We start from the raw sequence: 23,171 nt of genomic DNA on the forward strand, positions 1-23,171 counted from the left end.
CAGAAATAGGCATATCTAGCAAAAGAAACCTAATTATTCCTCGCTGGATCTTTAACTTGATGACATGACCACAATCCAATCAGATAGTCAATTAAGGATTTTCAGCCAGGAATCCCAACATGTTATTGAAATAGAATGCATTTGAATGAAGTTTCCTCTTACCTCTACTGGGTTTCTTTCTTTCTTTCTCTTTCTTTTTCTCTTTCTTTCCCTCCCTCCCTTCTCTCTCTTTCTCTCTTTTTAAGATTTTATTTATTTATTTATTTATTTATTTATTTATTTATGAGAGACACACAGAGAGAGGCAGAGACATAGGCAGAGGGAGAAGCAGGCTCCATGCAGGAAGCCTAATATGGGACTCAATCCCGGGACTCCAGGATCACTCCCTGAGTCGGAAGCAGATGCTTAACCGCTGAACCCCCCAGGCATCCCTCTTTTTCTTTGTTTCTTTGTTTCTTTCTTCTTTTCTTCTCTATTGCCACCAGTGGTTTAAAATACAAGCAGTTCATTCAGTTGGTGTTTCTGGTAAGATGTGGTCAGATACCTATTTTTTTAAAAATATTTATTTATTTATTTGAGAAAGGGAGTGAGTGAAGAGAGTGAACACAAGTGGCGGGGCAAAGAGGCAGAGAGAAAAGCCAACTCCTTGCCGAGCAGGTATCCCAAAGTAGGGCTCGATCCTGGGACTCCAGGATCATGACCCAAGTCAAAGGCAGACCCCCCAACTGACTGAGCCACCTAGGCGCCCCAGATATTTAACTTTCTCTTCAGTTCTGTTTAGTAGTAAAATGTCTTTAACAGTGTTAGAAAATAATTTGAAGAGATGTTATAAACCATATACAGAATAGAAATTTTGATGGATGGAGATAGCAACTCTTCCCATGAAATAGAGAAGATAGGCAAAAATAACATATGCTTCAATAAGAATAAATAAACCTTTTGGTTAGTGAAGGTGGTTACCAAATTAAAAATCATTCAAGTCATTAAACTATTTTATACTGCTGTGAAAATTATACTTGCTTATATATGAAAAGAAGATGAGACTTGGATTAAATGTTTTATTATGTTTCCTGGCATTCCTCCAGAATTTGAGTCAGGTGTGAGTTCCTGAAAAATAAAAGTCACAATATACTAGACGTCTGCTATATGCAAAGTATGTTTTGATTTTGTAAATATCTCAAGAATTCATCACAAGATCTCAGTTCTCAAAAATAAAATTAAATTCCTGTTAACTGTTTCAGAAATTATAGGAAACTTTATGTGTGCTTTCTTAATTAATAGTCACCAAATTCAGGTTACTATATTATTTTAGCATAGGACAATAATAATCGCAGTGATAAAAAAAAAATTTCCTGGGACTCAAAAAAGAGTAGGCACTTTCATCCATAGTCATACAGTTTGTGGTTGGCAGAGACGAATATAGAAACATTTATTCCAGTTATATTTTAAAAGAATGTTTTTTCATTGTACATATTGCTGCCTTGGATACCCTTGTTCCATCTATCTATCCCTTTCTCTCTCATACTCCTTTCTCCTTTGCCTGCTTTGACCACTGCTTTATCTCTGGCCATGTCTGATTTATTCCTGGTTCACATCTTTGGGTGTCATGCTTTTGTCACTTCAATACTAAACACCCTATTGATATGGGCATTTCTGATCTCCAGGAAAAAGCAGTGTTGTTGCTGTTTACTTTTTTAAAAAAATCAAGTGTAATTAACACTTTCTGGTATACAATATAATGTTTCAACAATCCTATACATTTCTCAGTTCTCATCAAGATAAGTGTACTCTTAATCCCCTTTATGTATTTCACCCATCCCCTCCAACCTCTGCTCTAATAAATGCCAGTTTGTTCTCTATATTTAAGAGTCTGTTTTTGTTCATCTTTTTGTTTACTTTGTTTTGCTTCTTAAATTCTACATATGATTGAAATAATATGGTGTTTTTCTTTCTCTGACTGACTTATTTTACTTGCCATTATACCCTCTAGATCCATCCATGTTGTCCCAAACAGTAAGGTATCATTCTTTGTTTATGGCTGAGTAATAGTCCATCTTCTTTACCTATTTATTTATTGGGACACTTGGGTTGTTTTCAGTATCTTGGCTAATGTAAAAGAAATGATGCAATAAATATAGGGGTGCATGTATCTTTTCAAATTAGTGTTTTCATTTTCTTTGGGTAAATATCCATTCAGGGAATTACTAGATTATATGGTAATTTTATTTTTAATTTTTTTGAGGAGCCTCCTTACTGTTTTCCACAGTAACTATGCCAGTATTTCTACCAACAGTATGTGAAGGTTTCTTTTTCTCCACATCATTGCCAACACTTAATTTTTGTCTTTTCGATTTTAACCATTCTGACAAGTGTAAAGTGATATCTAATTGTGGTTTTGATTTTCATTTCCTTGATGACTAGTAATATTGACCATCTTTTCATGTGTCTGTTGGCTAACTGTATGTTTTCTTTGGGAAAATGTCTATTCAAGTTCCCTGTCCGTTTTTAATTGGATTATTTGGGTTCGTTTGGTGTTGAATTGTATAAATTGTTTATATATTTTGGATATTAGCCCCTTATTAAATATATCATTTATAAATATATCATTTATAAATATCTTCTCCCATTCAGTAGGTGAACCTTGTTAATGGTTTCATTCACTGTGAAGAAGCTCTTTATTTTGATACAGTCCCAATAGTTTAATTTTGTGTTTGTTTCCTTTGCCAGAGGAGACATATTTAGACAGGTACTTCAGCAGCCAATATCAAAGAAATTAATGCCTATGTTTTCTTCTAGGAATCTCATGCTTTTAGGTCTCATATTGTCTTTAATCCATTTTGAGTTTATTTTTGTGTAGGTGTAAGAAATGTTAGTTTCATTCTTCTGCATGTCCAGTTTTCTAAATATCATTTGTTTAACAGATTTTTCCTTTTCCCATTGTATTTTCTTGCTTCCTTTGTTATAGATTAATTTACCATAAAAGGATGGACTTATTTCTGGACTCTCTGTTCTGTTCCATTGCTCTATGTGTCTGTTTTGGTGCCAGAACCATACTGTTTTTATTACTGTAGTTTTGTAGTAAATTTTGAAATTTGGGACTGTGGTACCTCCAGATTTGCTCTTCATTTTCAGGTTGCTTTGACTATTTCAGGTCTTTTGTGATTCCATACAAATTTTAGGATTATCTGTACTAGTTCTATGAAAAATTTTGTATTTTGATAGAGATTGCTGTAAGTCTGTAGATTGCATTGGGTAATATGGACATTTTGCCAATGTTGGTTCTTTCTAGGAACAATGTTTAAACCGTTGCTTCTCAAATCCCAGATATTTCACCTGGTGCTGTTTGCTTTGAGTGATTCTACCTGGACCAAACTTTGGATGAGGGTGTTATATTGTAACTATTTAATGGCATTGTCTGTTCTGGACAGTGAAATCTACAAAAAGTTACTAGGTGGAGATTAGAGGAAACCTATTGTTTTCCTAATTCAAAGTTCTTAATAGGCATTGGCTTTTTGATATTTATCCTTTTCCCTTTCTGTCTGGGACATGCATCTTATGCCTGTGGTACAAAAACCGTATGTGAGCATGAAGGTAAAAGCCACAGACTGGAGATGGCAGAGTGAAAAGGCAGAGAGAAACTACATCCCCTTTGTTACCATGGAGCCATTGTATTAGTCCTAGACTACCTGCTTCCACTTCATATTTTGTGGGAAAAAATAAATCTCTACTTGACCAATCAGCTGTAGTGGTGGTTCTGTAAATATGTGTTCTAACTTCGACACTTATGAAGCCTAAGTCTAGTGTAAGCATTGGATAAAGCCCTGACTCTGCTAATATCTAAAAAGGTGACTAATCACTTCCCAATTATACTCTGGATAATAATCATCAGTAAAAATTGAACTGAGTACCCACTTTGTTGACTAGTGTGCTGAGACGAGTGGAAAGAAGAGTAATGGGATTATACAGTAAGTACTATTGCAGATCCTGACATAGGATTCCAGGGCACCTATCAAGACCCCTAAAAACAAGGGACTATTTTCTTTTCCCCTGTAGGACATCAAACACAGTACATCAAAAGCTGTCTTAAAAAATAGAGTAGCCACAACCTTATATTTATTTCCTCTTAGATTTTTTTGGTACTTAAAGATAAATCTAACCTCATACAGTAAAGAGTTTTGCTAATACACAAGTTCTCTTGCTCTCATGCAAAATAACTTTCCCTATGTGGAAAATGTTCATTCATGCCATAAATGTTCATTAAATGCACAGTAACTGTCCTTTGTCCTGTGACTCTCAGGAAAATCAAGAATGATTCTTTTGTTCAGAAAGCTTACAGGGTAATAGAGGCAGAAAGTGGAGAAAAAACGCTCTATCTCTTGCATCAACCTCCTGTTATAAAGTATGCAAACTCGTATCTCCTTTGTAAGGAATAATAATGATTCTCAGCATTATAGGAAGAGGTATGTGTTGGTGATTATGTTTTTATAAGTAGAAAAATTTTAAATTTGTTAATTAAATCAGCCACAGGTAATAAAGTCTGAAATGTACTTGTGTCTATGTATGGCTATGTGACTGACATAAACTAGTCATCAAAATACAATACCAGCATTCACGTAAGAAGTCACAATTATAATAAAATGAAAGTAGAACCATTTTAGATATTTTCAAAGAAAAAACACATCTGAGAATCTTTATACACTACAATGATGTTTTTAAAGTTTTTAAAATATAAAGCCCCCTTGAAAAAGTGTTTAATGTGTAATGAAATATATATACTGTTAATAATAATAATAATTATTATCCAGAAGTGTTTTTTCATCATCTAGAAACACAGTTTATACCTTCAGTGCATCTAAGAACTGGAGATAGAGCTTAACTCAAACAAAGCACATGGACTGAAAATAGTGTTCTCCTGAAGAATTCTCAAAGAAAACACAAAGATAGCACAGTCCTGAACACAATACATACATCTTTTTATAGTCTTTATGGTCCAATCACCTTTGCTCTCCATAGTTCTATTCTGTTGAGATAGAATTCTGGAATGCCTGAATCCGAAAGGAAATCAAATGTCAGAGTCAGGTCACTAATGGTTAGAAACACTAATAGAAAGCCTAATTAGAGCTAAGCATTTAATTATCTTTTTGTTCCTCTCATTTCTAGTATTACCACATTCCTCAAATGACTTACATTTTTTTTGAAATGACTAAAAATAGCTGTCCATAAAAGATGAGTTTGGCCCCAAATCTCTAGGTTCTGGATGAGATATATTGTAATGTTTCATTTTATAGGAGAGAGACCATCTTTATAAATAAGTGATACCCTGTGCTCTGCACTGTAACTGCATTGAAAATGTACTAATCTAAAAGAAACTCACTGGGTCGAAAACCAGTTTACATTGATTTTTCAGATGTACCGAATTCTGTGAAATGGCCTCCAGAAACCACTCTCAACTCCCCATATTCTAGCCATAGAAAATTCGTAATAATAAACTTAATAAACTTAAAAAAGACTTCTATGGTATTTACATCTTAGCAGATTATATTATTTCCTATCCTAGTGGTTTTTTTGCTTTTGTTTTTTCCCTCCAACTTATAGCATTGTTATATATATATTTTTTTTAAATCAATCTGTATGCTGTTTTCTGTTGCTGTACTGGTTAGTTTGGACTGGCTACATATTTTATTTAGTATGGACTGCTTTTCTCAAATAGCTTTTGAGGTGAATGTGTGTTCTTTTGGCTCTAAGTTTGAAAGAAATAGGGAGACAGTCAGGTTTCTTCAGGTGGTAGGGTGTTACTGTAAAGATGCCCAGAAAAGCAAGAAAGCGCAGGAAATTGGCACAGTCAGTTGCAAAATCAGAATAGAGTAAAATCACTTTTGTTTAGGCTGCAGTAAAAATCCTAACTATCCAACAACAGTTCTAGTTGTTTGCTCTTCTTCTGATTCAGCTTCTCTTATCTCTGCCCCTCTGTTTATTTCTTCTGTCGCTTCATACTTAAGGTAGGCTTTCTGCTTGGAGCAGTTTCTATAGTGTGTATATCGGTTTATGCTCTTCCTACTGGCTTTGTTGTTGCTTGTGTGTCTCACACTGAAACTCCCCAAGAGTGAAAAATGGATTGGATATTTTTGTTACTTTAGAGCATCTTTATTAATTCAAGGACTGGCATCTGACCACTTTAGAAAGCTCTACTCCAGCCAACAGTTTACCTTTGCATCAGATGAATATCTTTTTTCCATTGTTGGGGAAAAGTGTGATTAACTCAGCAAAACTAATATATATATATATATATATTAGTTTTGCTGAGTATATATTATATATATACTTACATAATATATATACTAATGTGTATATATATATAATGTCAAAATTAAGCGCAACTGGCGGAAACCCAGAGGCATTGACAATAGGGTACGCAGATTCAAGGGCCAAATCTTGATGCCCAACATTGGTTACGGGAGCAACAAGAAAACAAAGCACATGCTGCCCAGTGGCTTCCGGAAGTTCCTAGCCCACAACGTCAAGGAGCTTGAAGTGCTGCTGATGTGCAACAAATCTTGTTGTGCAGAGATTGCTCACAATATATCCTCCAAGAACCGCAAAGCCATTGTGGAAAGAGCAGCCCAGCTGGCCATCAGAGTCACCAATCCCAATGCCAGGCTGCGTAGCGAAGAAAATGAATAAACAGCTTATGTGCATGTCATATTTGTGTTAATAAAACCATAAAACTATCAAAAATATATAATATATATATTATATATACTTGCATAATATATATACTAATATATATATTATATATATACTTACATAATATATATTCAAATATATATATATACACATTAAGCCTCATACAGGGGCTACATACATAACTATATATATATATATATATATATATATATATATATATATATATATATATTTGAAGCCTCATACAGCAGATTCACCTACAAGGTACAATGTAGTTGATAGACATCCTGGGCTTCCTGATACCTATTTTAGAGAAAGTCTCTCTTAAATTTTTAAAATATTGTTCATATTTATTGATGTTGTTATGGAATGGATAATCCAAGAAAATGTTGGTGAGATTCCAGGTACTTCTTCAGTATCTTTATACTCTAGAGATCTTTTAATAACAACATTGATGATTCAAATACCATCTGAAATTCCCTAAGTACTTCATGTGGAGGATTATTTAATGGAGTTAATTTTTATAATGTCTCCAGTGAATGTGTACCATTTAATTCTGAGATAAATATTGACTTAAACCAAAATAAATACTGAACAAGATTGAAACGTGGAGACTTTTATTCATTGTAAAATATAGGTCTAAAACTCCATTTTGTTAACTGACTCTTTTAACTGTTTTATAGAACTTCATTGAATTTGTAATCTGTGTTATATTTAGAGAGTCGATAATTATATGGATATTAAAGTGAGTAATTTAAATTTGTTAATAGTAATATATTATGTATCAGGCAATTCAACAGAAAGTTACATTGAATAATTTTATTAAACAAAATTGAGGTGGTATGTTGAATGAAAAGCAATTATGTTCACCAAAATAATAAAAACTGAAATCTTGATTATATTAAATAATCTGCATATTTACTGGCAAGACAAGACAATGTAAAAGTTTACTGCATCCAAGGAAAACGCGATGCTATTGGTTTTTTAAATGCACTTCAAATCTGATACATCAGAAAGAACGCAGCTTTAAGTGTTAAACCTTACTGATACGTATTTCATAAATGTTCCCATATTGCAATGCTGAGTAGATATTTTAGCTTAGTAGATATTTTAAAGGAAAAATATGTTTGGGGGAAGGTATGTTTATTTTTAAGAAAACTGAGCTCTATAAGCACACATAATACAGTGTAGTAAAACAATCTAGACAGAAATTCAAATATTTAATGAGACTGTGGGTGAGTATTCTAACACCAGGAAAACTAGATACATTTTGCAATACCTCTTTGACCAATAAAGAAAATAATTCTTTAAACTTCTTTGAAGTATCTTTGTGCCTTCCTCTCATAGAAAATTTTATATTAGTGAATTTTTCTGTCTTAAAATATTAACTACAATTTGTTTAAGCTATAGGAACGTTATAATTATTTAAATTTTTTTATAGAAAAAGCATGCATATTTATATTCTCATTGTTTTACATAAAACACCAAAAATGTATACTTCTGTTTATCTTTGGAATTTACAAATTTCACTATTGAATATCGAGGGGTTGAGTGGTTTTTATTGATTTGGGGGGGTGCGGGGATGTCTCTATTTCCTGGGTTTGTTTCCCTTCCCAGTTTAGTAAAGTTCTCAGCTATGATTTGTTCAAATACATATTCTGGACCTCTGTCCCTTTCGGCGCCCTCAGGAACCCCAATTAAATGTAGATTTTTCCTTCTGAGGCTGTCATTTATTTCCCTTAACCTATCCTCATGATATTTTAATTGTTTTTCTTTTTTCCTCAGTTTTCCTCCTTGCCATCAACTTGTCTTCTATGTCACTCACTCATTCTTCTACCTCGTTAACCCTCATTGTTAGGACCTCCAGTTTGGATTGCATCTCATTTAATTGATTTTTAATTTCGGCCTCATTAGATCTAAATTCTGCAGTCATGAAGTCTCTTGAATCCTTTATGCTTTTTTCCAGAGTCACCAGTAGCTTTATAATTGTGCTTCTGAATTGGCTTTCTCACATTGAATTGTAATACAAATTTTGTAACTCTGTGGGAAAGAGGACTTTCAGATTCTTTCTTTTGAGGTGAGTTTTTCCTTGTAGTCATTTTTCTCAATGCAGAGTGGCCAAAAACTTGATATAAGCACGAACTCTTCTCACTGTAGCATTCCAGCTGTTCTCTCTTTAAATCTCAGGCCAAATTTGTAGGTTTTCAGGAAGATTTGAAAGCTATCTAGGTAGTTTGGTGAGGACAGGTGACTTGGGGACCCTACTCTTCCGCCATCTTGCCCCCTCCTCCAAAAATGTATACTTCTGATAAGTAAAGTTAATACTTTATTTGATGGATTTTAATAAGAATATTCTTTTTCTTTCCACACCATATGCACTATTCTTGAGCCCCGCTACATTCATTATGTGTACCTAATAGTGAATAATGCAAATAAAGACATGAATAAACAGATAAACTAGTAATCAACAAAAGTAAAGTCACATTGACAGTTGTATTTCATTTATGTCCATGAACCACTTAAGATCAGTAAGTAAATCTAATTCATGTTTGTGTCTGCAGAGACCTGCACAGACTTAGCAAATTGTAGACATTTAATATGCATTTAAAATAATGAAGAAATAAGTAAAAGAACTTAATCTCTATGCTATTAATATTTTTCTTTCAATAAAATCAGAATTTGAAATAAAGTAGGTTAGAGAAAAAACTTAATCATATCAAGTGTATTTTGAATTCATTTACTATTGCACTAGTATTAGATTTAGAAAGGCAATTAGGTTTACAATGGGATTAAGCAGGAAATGTTGGTTTTAATTTACTGAAAAGTTAGTATCTTTCACATTACAAATGAGAATAACTGACTTTCAACTTAATTGAATATGGCTGATTGTTCAAGTCAAATCACATCCTTCTAAATGATGTCACTATTTTCATATGACAAGACAGATAATAACCTACTGTGTTTGCAGTCAACAGATGATGGCTATGCTGACAGAAGTCTATTTACCCACACCTTTAAAAGACACAAGTGGGATTTTTTTTTTGCTACTAGGACAATAAAAGCAAATCTTTGGTTCCAAGTATCTTGTCAGTTTAAGAGGTAATTCTATTAGTATTTCAAACTAAAATACAACAGAAAAACATAACTAGGTATTTCTATGAAATTGTTATTTTTTCTGTTCAAAAGTTGAACAAAGTTTTGAATAATGTCTACTCTTCACAAACATGAATTGGACTTCACTAGCCTACTAAGAATAAGAACTTCACAAAAATACTTTTTCTCAAAGGTGAAATAACTTTTTTCTTTTCACTTTTTTCTTAGAATTTTTGTTATATGTCACTTATTAACATTCATATTTTGACACGTTTTCTTTCTCCAGTACAGACACATACACACACCACATGCATCTTATAATATCTGTTATTATTTGCTCAACAATTCTAAGGAAACTGCAGATACTACAATCCTGTACTTCTGTGTCTCATAGGATTCATGAAGAATTTCAACATTGATATAAGGCTATTATTAAATATGCATTTCAAGGACACCTGGGTGACTCAGTGAGCATCTGCCTTTGGCCCAGGGCATGGTCCACGGATCGAGTCCCACATCTAGCTCTCTGCATGGAGCCTGCTTCTCCCTCTGCCTATGTCTCTGCCTCTCTCTGTGTGTCTTCCATTAATAAATAAATAAAATCTTAAATAATAATAATAATATGCAGTTCATAGTTGAAATACCATAATAATGTATTTTGTATCATTTTTGTCAGTCTTTACAAACAAGGTACACAATAATTAATTTTTACTTAATAAAATACTCTGCATAGAGAATGACTGAATTCTCTGAATTCCAAAAGTAGCTTCTCAATTTGAGAATACAGAATATAAATATTTTGTTCAATGGTGCTCTGCATTACACTAAACCTAATGTAGTTCCCAATGGCCTAGGGCTTCATTATCCCTAAACATGCTTGCCTTCTCTGCTTATAGCCTGGAAATACCTGTCCTGGGAAAAGTGAATCCATTGTGGGTTGAGAACTTATTGATTTTGGGGGAGCAGTTTCACCTATAGAGGAAAACAAGAAGGCTAATTTCAGCCCATATGATTGTAACTAATAAAGAAAATCATTATTTAAACTCCTTTAGTGTATCTTTGTATCTTCCTGTCATGGAAAATTGTGTTTGTGAATTTTTCTAACAGTTTTAAAACAGTGTAGCTTTCATTTTGAGATTTTTATAGTTTCCATATTCATTGGTAATTGGGAATAAAAGGAATATGGCACACCGCAGATAGTACCCAGGATACATCTTCATCAGAAAGAATAATGAAGACCTTATGAAATTATTTTAAGAGCTCAAAAAGTTCAGAACTATACCATAAACATTCAACATTATGTTAAAGTTTTATGGTATTTTCATTCTTCATTTTGACTTTTCTATCTCCCATTTTTCTGAGATAATCAACTTGAAGTTTTGATTGGCTTATAATTTTTTTTAATTTATTCATTTGAGAGAGAGAGAGAGAGAGCATGACCAGTGGGGAGGATCAGAGGGAGAGGAAGAAGCAGACTCCCCACTGAGTGGGTATGTGATGGATGTGGAGCCTCCATCCCAGAACCCCAAGATTGGAGCCCAAGGCAGATGCCTAACCAGCTGAGCCATGCAGGCACCCCTTGATTGGTTTATAAAACCATAACTTCTCTTATGTACTGTAAATGCCTTGAAACTCTTTATAATGGAATTACCAATGTGTAATATATATTATAGCTAGGGAAAATATCTAATTAATAGTATGTTTTAATAGCTGATGGTATTAGGTAATTTGCTCTTTATTTGAGAGTATGTATCTTTTTCAAAATGTGGCATGTTTGAATGTAAAAGCAGATTCACTTAGATTAATGTGTATTTCTATTATTTAATTGTGTTTTTGCAAAGCTGAAAGAAAAAAACACTTTCTTTTTCAGGCTTAAGAAAAAATGTTTTCTCCTCTAATGCTAAACCACACAGGTGGAAAAATAGAAATGATATTTTAGCAAGTGCTAGCTACATCTAATATGATTTTCTGTCAACACAGAAACTATGAGTTGTATGTTTTAAAGATTACAGTCAAATTGTTTTCTTCAGTAAATAGAGTCTGGATTCCTGGTGTGTCAAAATGATGCTCTCTGAGAAACAATGAAATTTTGCATCAAAACAACATAAAGATTGCCAGCCATTAGACACATTCCTATAGCTTACTTCAAATCCCAGTAAGCAACATTTCAGTAGGTTATAAGCCTATGCTCTTTACAAATGGAAATGCTATATGGCTCTTGTAGGAAGAGAGCCTTGAATCAGGACCATGACTTTTATCTGAGAGATAGTCAGAATTATCCTACATCATTACAGATGATATAATCAAAATATATAAAAAATAATGAAAGCCAAAAATAACATTTCAGTAACACATACAAAGCTCAGGTTCTCAGATACAAAAAAAAAGAAAAGAAAAGAAAAAAAAATTGGTGGTTACCACAGATGGGGTTAGGGAATGGGTGAAATGGGTGAAAGTGGTCAAAATGTACAAATTGCCAGTTATGAGTCAAATAAGTCCTGGGGATCTAAGTTACAGCATGGCAACTATATTAATGATACTGTATTATATATTCAAAAATCACTAACAGAGTAAATCTTAAAAGCTCTCATCCCAAGAAAAAATGTGTAACTGTGTGGTGATTTCACAGTTTATGCATATCCTGAATCATTGTGTTGTATACCTGAAACTAATTGTTAAATGTCAAAAAGAAAATAAAGCTCAGGCTTTCAGTTCCTGCTTAATTAAATATTTGAGAATGATAACTATGATGAGATTTAAATTGCTCATATTGATCTGGGTGACATAAGAATCTGGCAACCTGTTCCAAATTTGATCAACTCTTTTCTTAGGAAAAATAAATGCAGGGAATGCTTTTGAAAAATATTTCCAATACAGTCAATGATTTGAGCTTATTCTGTAGTCTATCTTTGACCTTCTTAAGCATACTATGCTTACTATGTATGCCCTTTAAAGATCTGTTTGAATGAATGAATTCACAAATTCCTCTGAGAAATCCTATTGATTTCTCCAAAAACAAAACAAATAAACAAAAAATAATTAACATTCACCAGTAATTAAATTTAGAGTGTGTGGTTTTTATACACCTCTATCCCTTCTGAATAAAAATTCACCTAAAGAAATTTTGGAATTGTCCTCGAGTATAGTCCTGTTAGAGAGAATAGCAAAATCTAATTACATTCCTATTTAGAATGCTTCAGGATTGCACATTACATTTACCCTAGATTTTCAAGTTGCTTTCCCAGCTAAATGATATCACTTATCAGTTACTCTTAAAACATTTATAGAAATGAGACTATTACAGAAGCTGTGAGATATTGCTTGCAAAACAAGATACGTGTAATGGCATTTTTAGAAAAGGAATACAGGTAGGTTTGTATGAACTTCATTTAGTTGTGTCTCTCGGACTTTAACTTGATTCATTAGAAAGTATTTTCCTCTTCAGGTAATCATTCTTCTCAAACATTTTTATATTTCTGTCAATGCCAGGCCTATCTACTTTCTCACAAGCCCTGATTTTTAGATAATAAGCATAGTGACCATAAGGTTCATTGTGGATTCCTTTGATGCCTATTTATGGTAGGTAAGCAGATCAGAGAGATAAATGTTCTAAAGTTCCATTGCTATGTATTGGTAGAGCCAGGATTGGGGTACTTATTTCTGACTCTGAGTTCCTGTAACCTATAATCCTTTGGGAGGTGATAGGTAATAGTGTTTGAAAGCAACTCTCCCTCATTTCAGTGGTAACTATATTTTTTCCATTTGCCTCATTTTTTTTTTTTTTCATTATCCACAATGGGTCCTTCGATTGCCTTTGGCTAGACTGGCACTTACATTTTCCATTACATCTGTATTTTCAGTCATGAGGTTTTATTTTTCATCCTATTAAATTTACTTGTTTAAAGTTAAGTGTTCAGAGAAGGCTATGGTTGAAACAGTACATTGGTACAGTTGAAGAATTGAATTCACTTCCCTAACTTGCAAAATTTCTATTCAGTAGTGCATGTGAGGTAGGTGCTTGCTCATTATCCTGACAAAATATTGTTTTACCAGATGGTATTTAAATACTCAGGTTTATCTGGACATTGCACTAAACATTGTCTTTTTTTTTTTTTTTGGTTTGTTTGTTTGTTTGTTTGTTTGTTTTTTTGGTTTGATCTCATTTGTGTGAGGAATAAAGAATCTCAATATTGTAAGTAAAATATTTGAGTACTTATGTGCTCATAAGTACTTATGTGTAAAATAATATGCACCATTTGATAACGAATTCTAATAGGATAAATTATCTCTTTCCTAAACTCCCATCATATTTTGTACCATTTTTGTAATATAGTCCATCTGGTCTGTCCTGTGATTGTCTCCTAAACTAAATGAGGAATTTATGAATTATTTTTTTTATCTAGTGCAGTACCAGACATAGTGCTAGGTGCATTATTGATTCTCAGTTAATGTTAGTTTAATTGTACTCAATTGGTTAGAAAATATGGTTTCTATATCTTTAAAAATTGCTCCTAGATAATTTTTATAATTGGGGCATAAACAACATCATTACTTTGGTTCCTTTTGGCTCAGGGATAAATGTGTATTGCAGTCTGGGTATTTCAAAGTATTTTATTCTCCTGACTACAGTGATTTGTTGAGGGAACATCAGGAGACCTAATCCTAAGGAGACACACTGCAGACTTTTCCTGGGCTATTAGAAAAATGAATTCTGGTTCTTTTGTTCTGCATGTGAAGGCTGAGTAGTTTTAGGGCCTAGAAATAATTGTTCCTTCGAAGAAAAAAGCTGAAAATAGAAACACATGAAATTCTAATGGTATCATTGAGTTCTAAAATTCACCTGTGCTAGAAGAAAGCCTTATCCTTATACTTTTAATTTATATGATCTAATGTATTGTAGGATTTTTGTTTTGCTTTTCTGTTTGTTTTTATGCAGGAGCCTTGTTTTTGTGTCATTTGCAACAGAATCATCATAATGTTTATAGTATTTAACCTTTACAAATGCTCCTTCTGAATTGCTTCCATTGAGTTTCTGGCTTTCAAACTAAATGAGAAGTTCAAGAAACAAGGGTTCTACAGATGCTGTGCAGTGCCTGGGAAAATACTCTGATTTGGAGCTACTCACTCTGCCTGATTGAAGTAGATGGATTTAAGACACACCATTTGCTCTAGAAGAATTTAGGAACACAGAAACAAGAATGGTTCACATACACAAAAATGCTCATACTTACACGCATACACACTCACACACACACGTGCACAGAAAAGATATGCGTTTCAGCTGAATCTTTATGTCTCTCCATCCAGCAGGTGTCATAATTAATATGATACTTCTTTTTTTTTTTATGATAGTCAGAGAGAGAGAGAGAGAGAGAGATAGAGAGAGAGAGGCGCAGAGACATAGGCAGAGGGAGAAGCAGGCTCCATGCACCGGGAGCCCGATGTGGGATTCGATCCTCGGTCTCCAGGATCGCGCCCTGGGCCAAAGGCAGGCGCCAAACCGCTGCACCACCCAGGGATCCCAATATGATACTTCTTAATGCAAGCATAACCTTCCTTCTTTTTTTTTGTGGAACTGGTTTGTAAATGTTCCAGAACAATACACCTAAGAAGATTTTACCATAATAAAATTTAAAACAATTATTATCTATTAACCTCATTTATCAAAATGTTACTACTTCATGATGTGTAAAATAGCATAACACCTGCTCATTTAACATGTAAAATCCTAAAAAAAAAAAAAAAATGAAAACAAACTCATACCAATGGAAAAAGGGGAGGAAAATTCCTGCAAGATATATTGTATAAATGTTTCTAATGTATAGAATCTCAATTTTTAGGAACGTGTTAAGGAACAGAATAGTTATATTCTAATCAGTCAGTGGATTATCTCTTTGAGTAATAGCTGCCTTTAATATACTATGTATACTTAGTAAAAATAAAATGTTGAGAAGACACAAATGTTTTATGTATATACAGACAAATTCGTAAATTAAAAGTTGAATTCAAGACACTTGCTAGCAAAGGGCAACAAATTAGTTGTTTTTAATATAACACTCTATGGACTTTGAATCCCATTATTTAATCAGTGATTACGGGTGGGCATTACATATCACAGTGTACTGGAAAAGGGCTCAGTTTAGCAGCACAACATTGATTAAAGGAGATTACCCTAGAAATTAAAGTTTACAGCCACCTTAAGCATAGATTATTTTTAGAACTGTTTTCTGATTTCTACATAAGAAATACCGATATTCAGGTGACAAATTGTAAGTCAAATGATCTATCGCTCAAATCCTCCTCTACCTTTCTTCTAGAGTATAAAATAACGATATTTTTTTTATTTAATAACAACACATAACTTAATTAGTAACCTCAGAAAACAAGTCAAGTTAAATAAAATAAACTAAAATCAGAAGCAGGATTACAGTTTGCCTGTTGCCTTAGGCAACGGACAACCAACAGATGATGTGATATCTGATGACATACACTTTCCCATCTCTTCTTTCACAGTATCTATGTTAAAAAAAATCACAGAATAATATCAGCAGTTTTGTCAAATGTAAAATAGTTCAAAGAATTTTGATAAAATGTAGATTTTAATTAGAGAAGGATGGTCCCTAATGGATAACACAGGAGCTGAAATAATTGCTATTTTATATTCCTACTTCTATTCTTGCCAAAGGTCTTCTCTAGGAAGCTCGATATTTTATTTAGAAACTTTGCATTGTAAAATTTATTTTCTACACATTTTAATATCTTGGTCTAACCAATTCAGTGTAAGAAGCAACTGTTTTGTTGTGTTTATCTGCTGAGATGAAAGAATCAGAGAGTGCTGATGATATTTAGTGTTCTTTTGCAATCTGGAGACCTAAATCCACTGCAATCACTGTCAGGCATTGGACACTAGCACATGAGACTTGTGTGATCAAGTTGCTTAGGATCTTTGTACTTGAGCTATCTCACCTATTAAAATAAAATAAAGCAAGACAAAACAAAGAACAGACTTACTTAGGCCATATGAGGTAGTGGTTAAGGGCATAGGAACTCAAACCAAGGTCTGGACTTTACTTCCCCCACCCTGCTGTCCATAAATTACATAATCTTGGCTAATGTACTATCATTTCAAAGCCCGCATTTCTAGGTGAAGTAATTATGAGGATTAAAAGAGTCAATGCTTGTAAAGCACTTAGGATACCTCCTACTGCATATAATAAGCACTCGATTTAAGGTATGGAATCAATGTTATCGTTAGAATCAACTGAAGCTTCTGGTGTAAACTTGACTGCAAAAAATGTAGGGTTTTGTTATTCCATTTCCCTGTCTCATAATGTTATTGCACTTAAAAACTATACTGTTTTCCTCTTCATTTTGACAGATAATGAAAGCAGGGAACAAAATGACGGAATCAGATTGATCTCTGTTACTTTTTATCTCACTTTCTTTAACTGAAAATGTTAAAACTTACTATAACTAAATTTTTGTGAAGATTAAATATGCTTATTCATTTAAAGCTTTTTAGCAAAGAGTGCAGCATCATTCAGGACTCAATAAATGTTAGCTGCTATTATTATTGATATTATTGTTAAATATGTTATGCCCTGACATTTGTAGATGGTCATAAAATATAGTAAATTCTTAGTGAAAAAACACATAAACAGTCTAGAAAATGGTACTAAATAATGTACACACACACACACACACACACACACACACATGACTTTTCACATGAGGTCACCTATCAGTCCAGTCTTTCTCTGAATCTACACCTATTATTACAGCCTAATAGCTGAGGATTCCTTCTAGGGTTTCTTCAGATGCTCTGTAGTGAAATATATATATATAAAGAATCATTTGTTCTGATACTTTGCTTTCTTTTCAATATGTAATTTTGATATAGGTATGATAATCTGAGAGTCAAGGAGACAAAGGGAAGAAGAACATTCTGCTGCAATATGTGTATTATTTCTAATGTTTGTATTATTACCATCATCACCATCATATAGCATCACTTTATTTCATCTTTTCTAAATCAGCTAAACATTGAGCTTAGACCTGGTACTTTTTTTCTCTGTCTAGTTTTTCTTTTTTTTTAATTAATTTTTATTGGTTTTCAATTTACCAACATACAGAAAAACACCCAGTGCTCATCCCGTCAAGTGTCCACCTCAGTGCCCATCACCCATTCCCCTCCAACACCCGCCCTCCTCCCCTTCCACCACCCCTAGTTTGTTTCCCCGAGTTAGGAGTCTTTATGTTCTGTCTCCCTTCCTGATATTTCCCAACATTTCTTTTCCCTTCCTTTATATTCCCTTTCACTATTATTCATATTCCCCAAATGAATGAGAACATACACTGTTTGTCCTTCTCCGATTGACTTATTTCACTCAGCATAATACCCTCCAGTTCCATCCACGTTGAAGCAAATGGTGGGTATTTGTCGTTTCTAATTGCTGAGTAATATTCCATTGTATACATAAACCACATCTTCTTTATCCATTCATCTTTCGATGGACACCGAGGCTCCTTCCACAGTTTGGCTATTGTGGCCATTGCTGATAGAAACATCTGTCTAGTTTTTCATATTCAGTGACCTCATTCAGTCTCGTGGATATAAATATCACCTATATGTCAATGAACCCAAAATTGTAGCTTTTTTCCTGGACATTTTAACTAAGTGCCAGAATGGAATATTATATCTATTAAGTACCTTCATGCTTAGCAACAGAAAGTCATCATTTGAAAAGTAAATACACTTCAGAAGACTTTTCTTTGGCAGTCTAATAGCCATCTCAAAATCTCAAGCATAATATGATCAAAACAGAAAGCTGAATTTTCACCCTGTCACTAACACTTTCCACTCCTGGTTTTATATCTACCCAACTTTTAAAATAATAACTCTAAGAGTGATTCTTGATTCTAGTCTTTATTTAGTTCTCCACATTACCATCATTTTCCCACCATGAATTAACTTTGAGTCATAGCTTACAGTTAATTGTTTCTTACCACTTTTCTTTACAGTTATTGCTACCATTGTAGTCCAAGTTACCATTATGTTTCCTGCACTAATCCAAAGATTTCCTAATTTGTCATTCTATTTCTTTGTCTTTTTTCCAGTAGCAGCCTTAGTAATTTCTTTTTTTAACACATAAGTCTAGGTCAGTCTTCTGCTAAATCTCCTTCAATTATTTTCTATCTCATTTAGAATAAAATGCAGATATTCACCAAAATGTACAAGATCTTGCATAATCCATACCCTGAGTATACCCATCATTCCTTCTTTCGCTAACTCTGCCCTACTACATCAAAGTCATGCACACTACTGCTTCAGAGCCATGGTATATGCATTTTATCTTGCCTGAAACAATCTTCTCCAGATATCTTTTTTTTTTCTCCAAATATCATTATGGTTTTATTCCTTCTAGGTGGTCACATGTCACCGTTTTTGCATAGAGGTTTCCTGACTTATCTTAAAAGAATTCCCCACCCATTTTTCTATACCCCACTTTATTTTTCTTCACAGGACTTATTACTTGTTATGTTATATATTATCTGTTTTTTCTGTGTTCTTCCTGTAGAATGAAAGTTCCACGAGGGAAGAGGATTTCTCTATTTTGCTGAATTCTGTACAACCAGTGCCTAGAATAGTTTTTGAAATATTATACATTCTTAATAAGTATTTTTAATGTATAAATTAATTAAACTTTGCCATTTTCACCTTGTCAAGTAACGATGTCAAACTTTATTGAAATTCTATGATCCTGGGAAGTGTAGTAGGTAAAGAAATCCTGTCATCTTTTTGTGTTCTGTTCAATGGTTGGTGCAAAGAATTATCCTTATTTATATGACATATAGGACTCATTGATGCATTTTATATTCACTAATGACATGACTAGACACAGACATCCTTCAAATTCCCCTTCTTTGCCTCATAAATGATTAGCTGAACTCTTTGTCCCCACTAATTAATTGGAATAAAACACCCATAAAGCTGACTTGATCAAATTTAAGTTAAGCATTTCTTTCCCCAGATTCCTAAACTTTGACCCACCTTCAGTCTGTGCCATACTAGATGTCCTTACAACCCATTAGCAAACAACCCCTTCTTACTGGTATTAAGATAAAATATTCTGTGGTTTACAGTCCATTCACACTCCCTCCACCCTTTCATCCCCACCCCATCCTATTTCCTCACACAGATTTCTCTTTAGCCATGTTTACTCTTTCCTATAAAATAAAATCTCTTTTCTGTCTGATGTTTGAGGCACCTGTAGATATCACAGTATAATCCTTTTGAATAAAGTCTCTCCTTCCCTAAACCCAGATTTATTTTTTTATTTGACACAGCATGCAATCATTTCATGGCTGGGCCACTGTGCTTTTGGCTTTCGAGAATCCATTTTACATACAACAACAGGAGTGAATTAACATAAATTAAATCATATGTTTCCTCTGCTAAAGCCTCCTAATGACTTCCATTGAGGGCAGAATCCTTAGGAGGCTATATAAATCTCTAAATCATCTACTTCCCTCCATCTCTCTAATCACATCTCCTGTTTCCCATCCTCCTGCCATGATAGCTGCTTAATTTTTGTAGAATTGTTTGAATACGTAACTACATTAATATTTAATTGTTTTTTTTCTATTTCAGTAGGTATTGGGATTGGGAGGTGAGTTAATCAGATTCTCTGTTATATTCAAAGGTTGGTGCAATGTTAGGATAAATACTTTATCTTAATAGGGTAAAAAACTGCTTTAAAAATCCTTTATGAAATTAAGTAATTATAAAATATGAATGAATAAATAAATAAAATATGAATTAATATAAAGCTATAATATTTGTACTTTCATTGATTATCAGATATTATGCCAATTGCCTTTTATATTTTTAATATATTTATCATAACCTGTGAATTAAATAGTATTGCTTTTATCTTTTATAAGTGGAAAACTCAAAGTTCAAGGTTAAGTAGGCTAAACATGGGTTTGAAGCAAGTGATAGAGAATTTAATGGATATACTTCAGGCTTCAGATAATTTATGTTTTCCCAATTAATCATAGAATTGAATAAAAATCAAGAAAAATAAGAGCCTGGTATAACTGCTATAAATTTAATTATAATTTCATAAAAATTTCTAATATTTATTAAAGATACTACATTGGTTTGGGCATTTAAGCAGGTAATACAGCTATCATGGCTATTATTTCTTAGAATTCTCTAAGATTGTTTTGAGATAGAAGTAAAATTATGAATATTTTTCTTTGGGGTCATTAATTTTGCAGTGTTTGAGGTGTTTTGTCAGTAAAAGCAATGAATTTTCATGTGATGACTGAGGCTTTCAGCAATATTTATATTTCTAATAGCACTTTCAAGTAAGTAAAAAAAAATTAAGTCTACAGAACTGTAGTTACAAAAAGGTAATTTTTAAAAGAAGTTTTGTCATGTTAATCTTATTTAAAAAGTAGAATACAAAAAAAAAAGTAGAATACAGGGGCACTTGGATGGTTCAGTTGGTTGAGCACTGGATTCTTGATTTCGGCTCAGTTCATGATCTAATGGTTATGGGATGGGACCCACATTGGCCTCCACACTCAGCGCAAAGTCTGCTTGGGATTCTCTCTCTCTCTCTCTTTACCTAAGCTCCTCCCCCCACTCATGCGCTCTCTCTCTCTCTCTCTTTCTCCTTCTCATAAATAAATAAAACTTTTAAAAAGAGCAGAAATTAATAATTTTATAGTGATTTCCCAGAAGATTATACAACAAATATAATGAAAAATTTTAAATGAAAACTACTCTCAGAAATAACTATTATTTGAAACTTGTCATTAGAGTTACAAGAATTTCAACAATATAATGTAAGTAGGTGCAAGTTTTGTTTAAAATATGTAAAGGAACTTTATAACTTTAAGTTAATTACTTAAGATATTGACATTAGAATGTAAATCTACAAATGTTCATTAGAAAATGTAATACAATATTGAGAATCAGCATCAAAGTGTTAAAATATGTATTAAATCAATTAAAAATCAAATATTAAATAAATTTTGACTATTTTCTGGCTATTGGATAGTTTAGTACCAGTACTTATTGACACTGGATATACCTTTACTAAATATTTTCAAGGGAAAAAAAGAAATTGATGTACAGTGATCATATCTGTGTTACACATACCTTGTATGTGATGTCTATATTTGTGTTGTATATGAAAAGCTAATGAGTAATTATGATTCTCTCCTTATCCTACTAAATAGTAGTCTCCACTTTTGAGAATATAGTCACATGTACTTTCTGTCATTAGCTCATCCACATTCATATTTTCGACAATGATCATAAAGTATGTGTACAATACAGACTACACAGTTATTAAAAGAGCTTAGATGAAATATATTAAGGAACAAATTTTATCACTAAAGGGGAATAGTTGTGATTTAACAATGGGAGATGATTAATTCTTCTCTAATGTGTAGTAATGCAAAGAATGATAGTATATGTATTGAATTAGGGCTAATTTGTTTAGAAAAATAGGTTTTCTAAGGAAACAATAAAAAAAAAATTCAGATCAACAATTACTGCGATTAAAAAAAAACAATTACTGCGATTATTGAAGTATTTTCTTCTACAATCCTACAATCCTAAAATATTTTTCTTTTTTTAAATTGAAAACAATCAAAAGGTTACTCATTTCTCCCCCAGATTCCAGTGCTCAGTCAAAAATAGCAGCTGTTGAATTACCTTGTCTACAACACACTAACTAGAGCATGCATTATTCTCTTGATTGGTCTGTGAAGCTGAGTAAACTTTTTTGATTCAAAAACCTTTTTGATTTTGATTTTTCTGATTCAGAAGTTAGAACTAAAATAATCCTGTGGCCAAAAACAAATAGAGGAAAAAATTGAAATAATCCTGTGGACATTCAAACGGGGACATTTGTGTACCAGATGTATCTGGTACAGCATATCTTACCAAGGATCATGCTTCTTGTAGTATATCAGGTGATGAATCATGCCAACAAAAGGCTTCATCTTAGTCCTTAGGTACTCTTATTTGAAAATAGAGTTTCAAATTGTCTTTGATTTCTTTGAAGATTTTAATGAAACTGTAGAAAATATAAAACAAGAAATTGTTGCTTTGTCTCCATTCTCTCTCTACTTCTTTTATGGGACTCCAATCCAGATTATGTTAGACTCTTTAACTATGTTTAGCATTTCTAATGTGCTTTTTTATGTTATGTGTTTTCTACATTATTTTTTGAATTTTAATTTCTGTATTTCCTTCCTTTGTTAAAAACATTTGGTGACTTATATTGGTCTAGAAAACTATTCCTTTATTCTCTTCCTTCCAAGTACCCTGAACCCCCACTTTCTCTTTCTGTAGCAGTAGTTTTTGAAGTTCG

The sequence above is a fragment of the Vulpes vulpes genome, chromosome 6 (genome assembly GCF_048418805.1).
Source record: "Vulpes vulpes isolate BD-2025 chromosome 6, VulVul3, whole genome shotgun sequence".
Classification (NCBI taxonomy): Eukaryota; Metazoa; Chordata; class Mammalia; order Carnivora; family Canidae; genus Vulpes; species Vulpes vulpes.